This window comes from Dermochelys coriacea, chromosome 1 (genome assembly GCF_009764565.3).
Source record: "Dermochelys coriacea isolate rDerCor1 chromosome 1, rDerCor1.pri.v4, whole genome shotgun sequence".
Taxonomy (NCBI): domain Eukaryota; kingdom Metazoa; phylum Chordata; order Testudines; family Dermochelyidae; genus Dermochelys; species Dermochelys coriacea.
The window spans coordinates 76,199,953-76,214,569 of record NC_050068.2 but is presented as its reverse complement, the minus strand read 5'-3'; the positions used below and the strand labels follow the sequence as shown (position 1 = coordinate 76,214,569).

At 38.3% G+C, this 14,617-nt stretch overlaps 1 long non-coding RNA gene across 2 annotated transcripts in view; it reads right to left on the bottom strand.

Moving 5' to 3' along the window:
• Positions 1-1,913: 1,913 nt before the first annotated feature.
• LOC119842481 overlaps positions 1,914-14,617 on the bottom strand; it is a 31,002-nt gene continuing 18,298 nt past the window's right edge. The window contains exons 4-5 of one of the 2 annotated variants that reach the window (XR_005288758.2): positions 5,322-5,428; positions 1,914-2,148 (exon numbers count right to left, since the gene is read on the bottom strand). This is a non-coding gene — a long non-coding RNA (uncharacterized LOC119842481). The remainder of the gene's footprint in view (positions 2,149-5,321; positions 5,429-14,617) is intronic. The other variant, XR_005288766.2, reaches the window with a different exon arrangement.

Sequence of the window (14,617 nt, the reverse complement as noted above, 5' to 3'; positions counted from 1 at the left end):
CTGACTATCATATTGCATTGCCTCACGCATTTTCCCTCCATTAATATCTTATGTATCTTCTCTCCCTTCTCTTTACACCCAGATTCAGAAGGTCTTGGATGCTTGGGAGAAGCAGAGGTGAAGGTAGTATAACTCAGTCACCCTTTCCCTCTTATAATGTAGCTCATTGAGTAGCCATGCCTGACTATCTGTGAAGAGGAGTTTATCATTATGTATTTAGTTGTTTTATGCTTAATGTCATTCATTGATCTTTACTTCTGGAAATACTGTACTGGATAAATCAGAGACCAATAGCTGACATAAATGTCATTTAAATAAACCTGAAAATTTAAATTGAAAAACAGACCTCAGATTCACTGACACTCAGATGATGTCCCCAGAAAATAGTATCAACTGACAAAGATGACTAAAGAAAATACAAATCCAAAAAGTAAGAGGGCCAGATTCTCAAAGTGATTTAGGCACCTAAAAATGCAGTTTAGTGGGATTTATAGAAGCACATAAGCAGGTAAGATACCTAACTCCCTTGAAAGTCAATTGAACTTACGTGACTAAATCACAGACACTTCTGAAAATGCTACAAGGCACCAATCTGCATCTTTGAAAATGATTTTGAAAATCTGACCCAAAATAGATATTTAGAAGAATAAGACAGTATCTTAAAATTTTGGCTGACCAGTTGGGACATGTGATGGATTTTGAAGGATTTTCTGTCATATGCTTATTATTGGTTCCCAACTTTCAGAATTTCCCATTGTCATTTCAATTTCAACTGTGAAGAGGGAGTTCCTTTAAAGAAATTTGTTTCTAGAATTATTTCATACCATCCTGCTCAAATAAACATTTGACAGCAGACACCTGGCCGGTTTTGTTTAGAAAACTCCAAGATTAAATGTAGCCCACTGATTAATAATCATACACTAAATTGATATAAACTAGATTTTAAATGAATTAAGAGTGTACACAAGTTCTTCACCAGTCTAATTAAATCAGTTTTTAAACTGATTTAAAGTTAAACCAATACTTACTCTGAATATAGACAAGGCTTTAGGCTCCAATTAGACATTTAAGTATGTCTTTAACATTACCACATTTGTAAAAAATGGAATTTGTAGGCCTGTTTAGATGTTGGTATTACTAGAAAACCGATTGTTAAATGTGTATGGAAAAGAAGGAGGTCATTGATGGGAAAGGGCACTCTCAGATTTTTAAAGACACCTAGATATTTAAAGATGCAGATAGGCCTAGTGGGATTTTCAATAGCACCTAAGCAGCCAGCTGCCATTGAAATTAATAGGAATTATTCCACTAGTTGATTTGCTAAAGTAGAAGTCTTCATGTTTAGGTGCCTAAATATCTCTTAAAAATCTGTCCTTCAGATAATATCATACCATATCAGATAGATTAGATTGTTAATATAATTGTACATAACCTAGTTTTGCAGCCTTCCAGGTACAGTGATGATCCCATGCCATTGGGATACTCTTAGCTGTCTTGTTCAAATTAACTTCAACAAAATTACAGACTCTATGGCCACTTTTTAAATAATTTGTGTCTGATGTCATAACTACCTAAGCTCAGCACACTACAGGCAAGGGAAATGTATTAAGACACAGACAAGGTCTATAGCATAATTCAGTCTCTTTTGACTGGGAGAGCACATGGAGGGATTTTGCAGCATGAATAGAAGAATAGATGCTTTTGTTCTGAGCTCATCCATATACTCATCCAGCATAAAAAAATTAAAATCCCCCAAATGATTTTTTTCTTTAATATTGTTTAGAGGACAGAATTTTTCTTTCTTTCTTTTTCTCCCTCCCTCACTCCAAAAGACAATTTCTGTATACAGAAAAAGGACCAGAGAATCAATCAATCAATCAATACATTTTGCAGTAAGATTATTTTTGTTTTTGTTGTCTACCTAAGTGTGAAAATTCTTTTCAACTAGTAGGGTTGCACAGGTGTAAATCAGGTTACACTTTGGCTATTTACACATAAATTTGAAGAGAATTGCATTTCCCTTTCAGAGCACGAGATAGCTGCTGACCCAGTAGTTTCAACAGGATTTCCATGCTTCAGGGTCATGAAGGACAACTGCTGTTCTTTGGAGGATGTTCCCTCTCCTCCAGAACAGCATGCTTAGAATGCCTGATTTAAAAAAAAAAAAGTATTTGTTAAGCCTGGCTAAGCAATGACTATTGGGAACATGAAAACAATCTACAAAGTCTAAAATGATGGAAACCTAAAGGAAGGATGGCTTACCTCACTGCCCAGCTATCTATGTTTCTTATTGGAGACTGTTTTTTTTTTAATTAAACAATCCCAACAATACATATAAAATGATGGGGTCTAAATTAGCTGTTACGACTCAAGAAAGAGATTTTGGAGTCATTGTGGATTGTTCTCTGAAAACAGCCACTCAATATGCAGTGGCAGTCAAAAAAGCTAACAGAACATTGGGAATCATTAAGAAACGGATCAATAATAAGACAGAAAATATCATATTGCCTCTATATAAATCCATGGTACACCCACATCTTGAATACTGTGTGCAGATGTGGTCATCCCATCTCACCAAATACATACTGGAATTGGAAAAGGTACAGAAGAGAGCAACAAAAATGAATAGGAGCATGGAACACCTTCCACATGAAGAGATATGATTTAGATTGGGATTTTTCAGGTTGAAAAAGAGATGACTAAGGCACGATCTGATAGAGGTCTGTAAAACCATGACTGGTGTGGAAAAGTAAATGAGGAAGTGTTATTTACCCCTCATAACACAAGAACTGTTGTGGAAATCTGCTGGTGGGCCAGGACAGTTTGCTTACCTCCATGCCTGCAGGTTCGGCTGATCACAGCTCCCACTGGCCACAGTTGGCTGTTCCAGGCCAATGGGGGTGCGGGAAGTGGCATAGGCCGAGGAATGGCAAACCGCGGCCGGTGGGAGCTGTGATTGGCCAAACCTATGGACACTGCAGGTAAACAAACCATCCTGGACTGCCAGCAGATTTCCCTGGTGGGCCGCATGCTGAACGTTGCCAATCCCTGAACTAGGGGTTACCAAATGAAATTAATATGCAGCAGGTTTAAAAACAAACAAAAGGAACTATTTCTTCATACAACACAGTTAATCTGTGGAACTCTTTTCCAGAGGATGTTGTGAAGGCCAAGACTGTAATAGGGTTCAAAAAAGATATATTCATTGAAGATGGGCCCATCAATGCCTATTACCCAGGATGGACAGGAATGGTGTCCCTAGCCTCTGTTTGCCAGAAGCTGGGAATGCGTGATAGGGGATGGATCACTTGATTACCTGTTCTGTTAAATCCCTCTGAAGCACCTAGCATTGGCAACTATTGGAAGATAGCGTACTGGGTTAGATAGACCTTTGGTCAGATTCAGTATGGCCATTCCTATGTTAATTATTTTTGCCAGTTTGAGCATCAATAATAGTGTCCCTTTTCATGTATCATCAGTAAATTCATTCCTCCTCCTTGATGTATTTACAAAAGCTTTTCTTATTTCCCTAAAATATTCAGACCAGCTCCAGTATTAATACATTTTCTACTTTTGCTGATTTTACCTTTTCCCTACAAGCCTTAGCTGCCTTTAAATATTATTTTGTTGTTGCCTTCTCTTTTTCATTCATATCACACAAGGCTATGAAGAGATACTTGTGAATCAGTTGTTCCTTGCATTATTCTTTTCAGGGAATTGTAGTTTGTTGCACGTTAATTGTGTCTTTTTCATTCCCCAGCCTTCTTCCACACTGGTAAATTGTTATATTACCTCCTAATAGATCTTTCTTACTAAATGTGTTAATTCCTTCAAATTTGATCTCTGAAATTTAATATCCTTGTACTGCTGAATTTAATTCATTCCTCACTATTCTTGGATTCAAGAAGATATTTTGCTAATAACCCTCATATTCTCAGCCAATTTATTTCTATTGGTAAGAAAGTAGAACCAAAAGGAATGGTTTCTCCTTTAAGCAGAGTATTAACTTTAGGCAAACAGTCTTTACAAATAAAGAAAATCTTTCATGATGCATGTTTGTCCTCATTTGTTACCCACCGGATATCCTATTAAATAAAATCCTATGCAATTACAGTAACTTGTGTTTTTCAGTGTCTGAAAAGTTGGTGCAAAAATCGTTTGTTGATTTTTCTTCCCATCGTGATTATCTGTAACAAATTCTCCCTGTCATTTTTCTTGTCTTCCAGGCCCTGTATCCTAACTCAAAATAATTTTCCCTTGACACTAATAATTGTTAAACTGTATCTTGCTGGCATTGTAAATACATATGTTGTACTATATAACTGCATCCCTCCATCTCTTCTTCCCTATCTCTCTTATATAGTTTGTACTAATCTCTATTGATATTCCAGTTATGAGAATCTCACCAGATTTCAATGATGCTCAAAAGATCATAACTGCCCTCATTTAGCAATGTGTTAGTTCTCCTTCCTTGTTTCTCAGGCTTTTTGCATTTGCGTACAAATGCATTCATGCCTTTCATCATCACCTTCCTTTATTTTACAACAATTCTATCTTCTGATTTGTTTTGAGATATTATTGGGGCCATTCGCTTAGCAAAAAAGGATTAGACATTTGTATGGATAATAAGAACATCTACACTTACAATAAAATACATGCTTCGGGGTATGATCAACCACTTCCTAGCTTTAGGAAGAAAATTACTCTACCACATACAAGTCCATTATGGGGGAAAGACATTTTTTGTCAATAATGTCCATTATTGCTGTCAGTGAGAACTGCTGGATCCCAAGGACTTTTGAAGATCAGGTTCCTTATTTAGATGCCTAAAGACGGATTCAGAAATCTAAGCCCTTTTTTTAAAAAAAAAACCTGATCTAAACACTGAAAATGACTGGTCTGAAGTCACGTCTCAATATTTTACAACATAAAACAATCAGGTAAATCTCACTACATGAAAATCAGGGAAATAAAACAAATGAAGCACCTTCATTCAGACTGTTTAAGATGGACCAGTTCTGCTCCAGGTACAGTGTTTAGCATGTATCAGCACGAAGTAAAAATAAATGAGCAAAAGGAGAGTGGGGAACCTAGATGCTGCACTACCGAGAGTGCTGCTGAGCAGTCACCAACTCAATACCATCTATCAACAAGAAAAAGGCCATGTCTCGACAGATATGTGCATTCTCCACCCATACCCTGCCCACTTTTTACCCAGCACCCCCAACAGGAAGGTGGCAGGCTCCCAAAGGTTTGAGTCTTCTACCTTATGCCAAGGAATATATCTAAAACTTGACTTCAGTTGCACACAAATAGCCTACCTGTTTTCATGCATTCGCTCCAGTGCCAACAGCCTTCTGTTCACTGCTGTATAATGCACAATATGTTGCAGTATTATCAGAGATATGGCTGGGATCTGCTGCTGGTGCTGTAAAAGGTGAGGGACCAGCCATTAATTCACCAAGTGCTTTAAGCTTCTCTGGGTCTCAGCAGACTTCAGCAAATGTTTGCTCCCTTGGCCTCACTGGCACATTTCCTAGGTGCTGACTCCCAGAGTGTAACCCTTTCATATAATGAAGCCCACACTTGCCTTACACCCCCTAGACCAGCTCTGACCTCTCCCTGCCAAGATACCCCAGGAGTTTAAACACATTGTCTCTCAGAACTCCACCCGAAGACATGAGCTTTCTGGTTGACCTTTTCAAGGCACCATGTAAGTTGCAACATATAACACACAAAGGTCCCACACATGACTCGAACATAACGTTTCTTTTTAATAGCATAAGAAATACACAGATTTATACAAATATAATAAACCCTACACTGCATTATGTGAAGAAATATTTTCTTATGTTTCTTTTAAACCTGCTGACTATTAATTTCATGTGGTGATCCCTGGTTCTTGTGTCATGTGAAGGCATAAATAACGCTTTCTTATTCACTTTCTTCACACTATTCTTGATTTAATGGTCCTCTATCATATCTCTACAGAGTCATCTCTTTTCTAAAATGAACAATTCCAGTCTTTTTAATCTCTCCTCATATGGAAGCTGTTCCATTCCCCTAATTATTTGTGTTGCCCTTCTCCATACCTTTTTCCATTCTAATATATCTTTTTTGAGATGGGGCAACCAGAACTGCAAGCAGTATTCAAGTTGTGGGCATAACATGGATTTATATAATGGCATTATGATATTTACTGTCTTATGATAAATCTTTTTCCTAATCATTCTTAAAAGTCTGTAAGCTATTTTGAACATAAGAATGGCCATACTGGGTCACACCAAAGGTCCATCCAGCCCAGTATACTATCTACTGACAGTGGCCAATGCCAGGTGCCTCAGAGGGAGTGAACCTAACAGGTAATGATCAAGTGATCTCTCTCCTGCCATCCATCTCCACACTCTGACAAAAAGAGGCTAGGGACACCATTCCTTACCCATCCTGGCTACTAACTATTAATGGACTTAACTGCCATTAATGCCAACCTCCTCAGGCAAGGAGTTCCACAGGTTGACTGTGTGCCGAGTGAAGAACTTCCTTTTATTTGTTTTAAGCCTGCTACCCATTAATTTCATTTGGTGGCCCCTAGGTCTTATATTATGGGAACAAGTAAATAACTTTATCTTATTCACTTCCTCCATACCACTCATGATTTTATATACCTCTATCATATCCCCTCTTAGTCTTCTCTTTTCCAAGCTGAAAAGTCCTAGCCTCTTTAATCTCTCCTCATATGAGACCCATTCCAAACCCCTCATAATTTTAGTTGACCTTCTCTGAACCTTTTCTAATGCCAGTATATCTTTTCTGAGATGAGGAGACCACATCTGTACGCAGCACTCAAGATGTGGGCATACCATAGATTTATATAAGGGAAATAAGATATTCTCCATCTTATTCTCTATCCCTTGCCACCTCACTGTTTACCTCTTTCTCCAGATAATTTATGAATAAGTTGAATAGGATTGGTCCTAGGACTGACCCTTAGGGCACCCCTCTCCATTCTGAAAAATTTACCATTTATTCCTACCCTTTGTTCCCTGTCTTTTAACCAATTCTCAATCCGTGAAAGGATCTTCCCTCTTATCCCATGACAACTTAATTTACGTAAGAGCCTTTGGTGATGGACCTTATCAAAGGCTTTCTGGAAATCTAACTACACTATGTCCACTGGATCTCCCTTGTCCACATGTTTGTTGACCCCTTCAAAGAACTATAATGGATTAGTAAGTAAATTTGAAATGAAAATTCAAATTCATTTTTAGCCTAATTATACTTTTAAACTTGGCTTGCCAGAGTTTGGACTTCCAATTTTTAAAATATGTTTGTCTCTGCGTCTTTTACTCTGTCAAAGCAAATTTAAAAGATTAAAAAAAAAACTTTGACCCAAAACTGACATTTTCAACTTAATAAATAGAAACACGTTGTTTGAGCTGAAACGTTTGATACCATTTGTTTTTGAAGGGCTAGATTCACAAAACAGCCAGAAAAGGAGAAGCAGTCCACTGTATAGTCTTTAGCCCAGTGGATTAGTAGTTTGCCATCTGATAAAGATACATACAGAGAGTTCAGTCTCACACAGAATTCATGAACAGGCCAATCCCCAAATTATTAGAAATTATGGCCTAAAGTTGCAAATAACCACACACTAATTTAGTACATTTAGTATTGTAAAATTAATATTTCAGAGCACAGACATTTCAAAATTGCTGCACCAACCTTAACTCTGCCACGTTCCCCTTAATTAGCACTCCCCATCTAACATGTAATACACCAATCAAAAAATTATGATCTCCTCTACTACTTCTGGACCACAAACCCTACACTTCCTCCCCAGTATAGGCTCACATCTTATTTATTAATACTTATCAGAGAGAAACCTGCTCCCATTGATCCCATATTGCCCATATTATCCTCCAAATACTGGACCACTCACTCAACTATAAAAACAGATCAAAGATCAATTTTTAACCATCTCTACTACATACAGAAGATATAAGATCTAAATACCATACACATCCTGACTTAGGAGTGGTGCAAATTATATATGCAATAGGAAAGAATGGTAGGGAGAAATCAGGAGTGATAAGATTGATAGAGGAAACTTAACAAATTTCTTCACTTTCAAAACATTAATTTATTAAGACACTTTAGCTTCAATGTTCTACTAAATTAAAGTGGATTTACCACCTTATTTTTGTCCTAGTTTATATAGCATGTCGTCCTCCCCCCCATATCGTGAGTTAAAGAGATCAGTATTAACTAAATTGCCTTGTTTTGCTGGTTGCAGTCAAACCTTTTACACTACTTACACAGTAAGCTTTTTGTATTATTTCTTTTTTAAAAGGTCTGCCAGTTACTGTATGAAATAGTTTATCACTTTCACAGTCTAGCTCTTTTCACCCCATCATATACTCAGAAATCAATATTCTGTGTATTTCCAACTCTGGAAATTAGAGAAATAAGGTGATCTTCGATCTGATCATGCTTGTTTCTTCTCCTAGTCTTAGAGTTTAGAAGGTTGGCACTCCCTTGCTCCAGTTAGAAATGCTATAATAGGTTGCAATGTGTTTGACATTGTTATTTCTGAGGTGACAATAATAGACTAGTGGCCCAATTTCAGAGATATCGACAATATTACCCACAGCAACTTTTAAGTGTTTTTGTCTTTCAAAGAAAATGGATTTTAGGGTTGTTGGGGCTTTTTATGGAGCTGGCTATTATTTTATGTCCCTGTTTAGAAATCTCCATGTTGTCAGAAACATAATAAATTTCTATTCCTCTTGGAAGAAAAGCCTTTTCTGCATTTGTTCTACAATGGTATTTAAGTTTTCCATCTGGATTACTTTGTGCTTTTTGCTTTGTTTTGTCATCATCTTGAGGATCACAGTCTCTGTATCTAATTCACATTTTGACCTGAGGAGTTTAGTTAATGTACAGAAAAATAAAACAGGCATTAAACAAAATAATCCCTTCCCCTTCCAAAACAAAGAAAAATGCATCTATTTCCACTTTTAAAAAGATAAAATTATAAAACAACATATGCTGGATTCTATCAAGTGATCACAGAATAATAAGAATTCCCTACTGCCTTTCACTACCTGTAAACAATATTGAGTACACATTGCAAGAATTATGTTTTGCATAAATTTGAGATAATCACCATTCCATAATTTCTATGTAATAGTTCTATGGATTTTAATTGTGTAATGTGTTATCTAAGTTCCAGGCATCAATTAGAAAAGATGGAACCATTCTCACAGTTCTCCACTTAATAATGTTGGATTTAGTAACATGATTATGAATAAAGAAAAGGAGTACTTGTGGCACCTTAGAGACTAACAAATTTATTAGAGCATAAGCTTTCGTGAGCTACAGCTCACTTCATCGGATGCATCCGATGAAGTGAGCTGTAGCTCACGAAAGCTTATGCTCTAATAAATTTGTTAGTCTCTAAGGTGCCACAAGTACTCCTTTTCTTTTTGCGAATACAGACTAACACGGCTGCTACTCTGAAACCTATGATTATGAATTGCAGTAATACATGTTGTGTATATTTAGTCTCAGTTATTTGGTGCCTCCATGATAAAGTTCAACAGAACATGATCTTATCTCTACTGAACAGTTAAGACCAAAGATAATTTTAACCAAAATATTTTAATGAAAATTTACAACAGAGACAGATTTAAAAACTTTGATCTATACAATTTTTCATTGCATTCACAAGGGTCTTTCTTCTGTCAAGTGATCACTTCACATTACTCCTCTGAGTCTAGATCTGCCCTGATGCTAGATTTAGCCTATTTTAAATATTTGTGTTTGATTCCTTTATCTTCAGTTAATTGAGAATTAGCTTATTTCTTTGAAATTTTAATAGGTTTGTATCTCAGTAGCCTAGCCCTAAGATACCTTCTATGCCCTTCATAAACTTATTTAATATACTCTATAATTAATCTGGTTTTCCCCTTCAGAACTGCCATATGTTTTCACACACAATGTTAGGCTATGGCAATTTCATCATTACATGATGAAAATTATCTTTGGTCTTAACTGTTCAGTAGAGATAAGATCATGTTCTGTTGAACTTTATCATGGAGGCACCAAATAACTGAGACTAAATATACACAACATGCATTACTGCAATTCATAATCATAGGTTTCAGAGTAGCAGCCGTGTTAGTCTGTATTCGCAAAAAGAAAACATTTAAAATTTTGCTACCAAAATGTTCCTAGATCAAATTATTTGTATCTATAACTTTTTATGTCCCCTGCAATGCAATGAAAAATTGGCTTTGAAAGGCAACTTTGTAACAAATGTAGTTATAACCTGCCCCCACATTATACTGCCCAAAATTTACAACGAGAGTGCATCAACAACAGCCTGTTTCAACTAAGCATATTAAACTGCATCCGAATATTAAGAAGAAACCATAAACAGACCCACTCAGAGGACACAAAAGCAGATGAATCAATCTACATTTGCCCAGGCTATTTTGGAAACCACTTCCTACAGTGAACATTTTATTTGCTCCAACAGAGCTCTCTCAGATTGGCCATACTTTTCTCCAAATTTAATCTTTCTTCAGTTTTGCTCCATCAGTCTAGAAAGGCTGGGGCTGTACAGCTGGTTGAACTATTTGTTAAAGAACCTTTTTTGTGGGTGTCTACAAACAGTATGCACGTAAATAAATTTAAAATTAACAGATTGGGAGTTTCATGCATACGCTCGGAAAGATCCTCAGCTGGTGTAAGCTTTTTTTTTTTTTTAATAGCTCCAGTGAAGTCATTCAATTATCATTGAAGTGATTGATTTCAATAGACCTATGACAATTTACACCAGCTGAGGTTCTGCATCCTACTGTGTATCTTTCATGTGTCTGAAATTCAATATTCTGGCCTGATTCAGCAAAATACTTAAGCACATGCTTAAATTTAAGTACATTAATAGTCCCACTAAAGTGAATGGGGTTCCCCATTTCTTTAGAGTTAGGAATGTGATTTAGTGTTTTACGGAACTGCAGAGCTCAGTTTGTCTGATTAATCACTTCAGAAACCCTATTGTGTTACTTCTCATGAACTGAATGTTCTCACTTTCATTAACAAAGCATACCTGAATGTCTCAGGGAGAAAGAAGAGAGGGAGCACACTAGGGAGAATGAAAGCATGCGTGTTTGAGAGAGAGAAAGCGAGCGGACACGCAGGGTAGAGAATTTAGCACATTTTAAAATCTTTTCTATTTAAAAACTACTCTCCCTCCAAAAAAAAAAAATTACATTTGGCTAGGTGGATAGATTTCACATTTAAAAATAGCTAGTTATTTCTAGACTGAGAAAGTGAAAAAGTTATAAGCCTGATTTACTGTCTTCTTAGCAAACTTATATTTACTTTTCTCTCATCACATTGATACTGTACCAGTTGAGTCATGTTTCAAATGTTGCTGCAACGTTCTGTGGGTTCCAATGCTTTGGCTCGTAAACTTCGCAATGCTGCTACGTTTTTCCTTCTCAGACACCATCACACATCTATCTACAAACACGTAGCCTAGACTCCACTGGTCCACCTACAGTGTCACACAACCATTCACCAGTGTTATTACAGTCACTGATCACATTTACATGCACTGTCCTGGTGTAAAGAATTGTGCCTTGTGTCTCTTCTTTGATTAGCAGAATCATGAACAAGATTTTTAGGGAATTGCCTTGTATAGTTAAGTGTCCCCTTGACTTTCCATGTGATAGACTATTTTCATATATCTGCCAAATTCATGGATTGGATTTAATTACATCAATTTTTAAGTTTTCTTCATTAACACACACTGCAAGTCACAATAGCAATTTAGTCATAATGTATGTGTGTTTGGCCTCAGCTGTGAGAGTGTGATCACATACCCTCGCCCATCTTGTTTGATACACTGTATTAGTACCAGACTTCTGTCATGTGGTTTTGGGAACTGCTTTTGATAAGTGTCCAATCATTCTGCTTACAACATTTTGTATAAGCTAACAGTCTGACTGAACTTATCACTTTTCCTACTTTTAATCCCCGACTTCTACCAATAACTCGAGTTGTTGACATCTAAGTGTGTGTGTGTCTGCAACTACAGTTCTCCTAGCTGGGAAAGGTAGCCAGCCAGTCAGGCAGCAGCACAGACAGCTGCAGCGGCACAGGAGCTAGCAAACAGAGCTCTAAACAGGAGAGTTTGAGTGGGAGTTCTGTTGGAGAAGGTAGTTGTACTTGGTCTTGTATTTTTAGTATTTGTATTTGTGTGTGTGTAGGGTTTTTGTGCTGGGAGAGCAGCTGAGCCTGATTAGGGGGTGGGGCTTTGTGCTGAAAGAGCAGCTGAGCCCTGCCTAGGGGGCGGGGCTTCTGACAAGGAGCCCTATAAAGGTAGCCAGCCAGTCAGGCAGCGGCACAGACAGCTGCAGTGGCACAGGAGCCAGCAAACAGAGCTCTAAACAGGGGAGTTTGAAAAGGGGGTTTGGATTGTGGTGCTTGTTTGGGGTTTGCTTTTGCTGGGGAGGTGGTCTTTTTGGTGTGGCTTGTGTTTCCCAGATTAACTGGTTTAGGTGGGAAGGAGATGACAGATACAGAGGCAGCTCTGGGAGTGACTCCTGCAGTGAGAGACACATTGAGGATGACTGAATGTGGAAGCTGTGGTATGTACATGATCCTGGAGAGGGGAACCGGTAAGAGTTTTTTCTGCATGAAATGCCGTCTGATAGAGCTGATGGAGGAAAAGATCCGAGGTTTGGAGATGCAGGTGGAAAGTCTGGTTGAGTTTAGGAAGGGGTTTGAGCAGATGGAGCAAAGATATGAGGTATCTGAAGGGAAAAGCTCAGACGGAACCAGGGCTGGGGAATTTTGAGGAGAGACTGGATGAGGAAAGTGGTCAGTGGAAACATGTGACTCAAAGAACCAGGCAGAGAAAAAGATGGGCTAGTGAAGGAGAAAGAGCTTAGGAACAGGTTTGCAGAGTTGGAAAAAGAAGAAGGGGCTCAGTAGGTACTTGTTGAAGGTGGAAGGGTAAGGAAGAAGAGAAGAGAGGCTAGCCCTATAGAAAAAGGGGAAGAGTCAAGGGAGACTACACCAAATATGAGCCCCAGGAGGATACAGGATGGGTTGAAGATTGTAAGGGAAAATAGGAATGGAAAGAACTTGCAGCCAGAGAGAACAGGGGAGACACTGGAGAATAGCACTGTCACCAGGAAAAGGCAGGTCTATGTGATCGGGGACTCTTTATTGAGAAGAATAGACAGGCCTGTAACTAGAGCTGATCCTGAGAATAGAAGGGTGTGCTGTCTTCCGGGTGCTAAGATACGGGATGTAGACCTGAGGTTGAAAAGGATCCTAAAGGGAGCGGGAAAGAATCCCCTAATTATCCTTCATGTGGGAACAAATGATACGGCTAGATTCTCGCTGGAAAGTATCAAGGGAGACTATGCTAGGCTGGGGAAGACGCTTAAGGAAATTGAGGCTCAGGTGATCTTTAGTGGGATCCTTCCCGTTCCTAGAGAAGGACAACAAAGGTCTGACAAGATTATGACTGTCAACAGATGGCTTAGGCAGTGGTGCTATAAGGAGGGCTTTGGGATGTATGACCACTGGGAGGCATTCACGGACAGAGGTCAGTTTTCTCGGGATGGACTTCATCTCAGTAGGGAAGGAAATAGACTTCTAGGATGGAGGCTGGCACAACTGATAAAGAGAGCTTTAAACTAGGAATTGGGGGGAGATGGATGGGAGATGTCCAGAAAATCTCCACGCCAGATTTTAGCATTGAGGGGGAAGATGAAGAAAGAATGGATACAGCAGTGGGTAGGAGAATGTATATAAGGAGCGAGGGCGGTGTGGATACTAGTCTAATAGGTTATACTGGCTGTAGAATGACTGTGCCTAATAGGGTACAAAATGTGAGCGAGGCCAAACAGCAAAAATTAAGATGTTTGTACACCAATGCGAGGAGTCTAGGTAACAAAATGGAGGAACTAGAGCTACTGGTGCAGGAAGTGAAACCAGATATCATAGGGATAACAGAAACATGGTGGAATAGTAGTCATGACTGGACTACAGGTATTGAAGGGTATGTGTTCTTTAGGAAAGACAGAAACAAAGGTAAAGGGGGTGGAGTAGCATTGTATATCAATGATGAGGTAGAATGTAAAGAAATAAGAAGCGATGCAATGGATAAGACAAAGTCTGTCTGGGCTAAAATTACATTGGGGAAGAAAACTAGTAAAGCCTCTCCTACAATAGTGCTTGGGGTGTGCTATAGACCTCCGGGATCTAATTTGGATATGGATAGAGCCCTTTTTAATGTCTTTAATCAAGTAAATACTAATGGAAACTGCGTGATCATGGGAGACTTTAACTTCCCAGATATAGACTGGAGGACCAGTGCTAGTAATAATAATAGGGCTCAGATTTTCCTAGAAGTGATAGCTGATGGATTCCTTCATCAAGTAGTTGCTGAACCGACTAGAGGGGATGCCATTTTAGATTTAATTTTGGTGAGTAGCGAGGACCTCATAGAAGAAATGGTTGTAGGGGACAATCTTGGCTCAAGTGATCATGAGCTAATTCAGTTCAAACTAAATGGAAGGATTAACAAAAATAT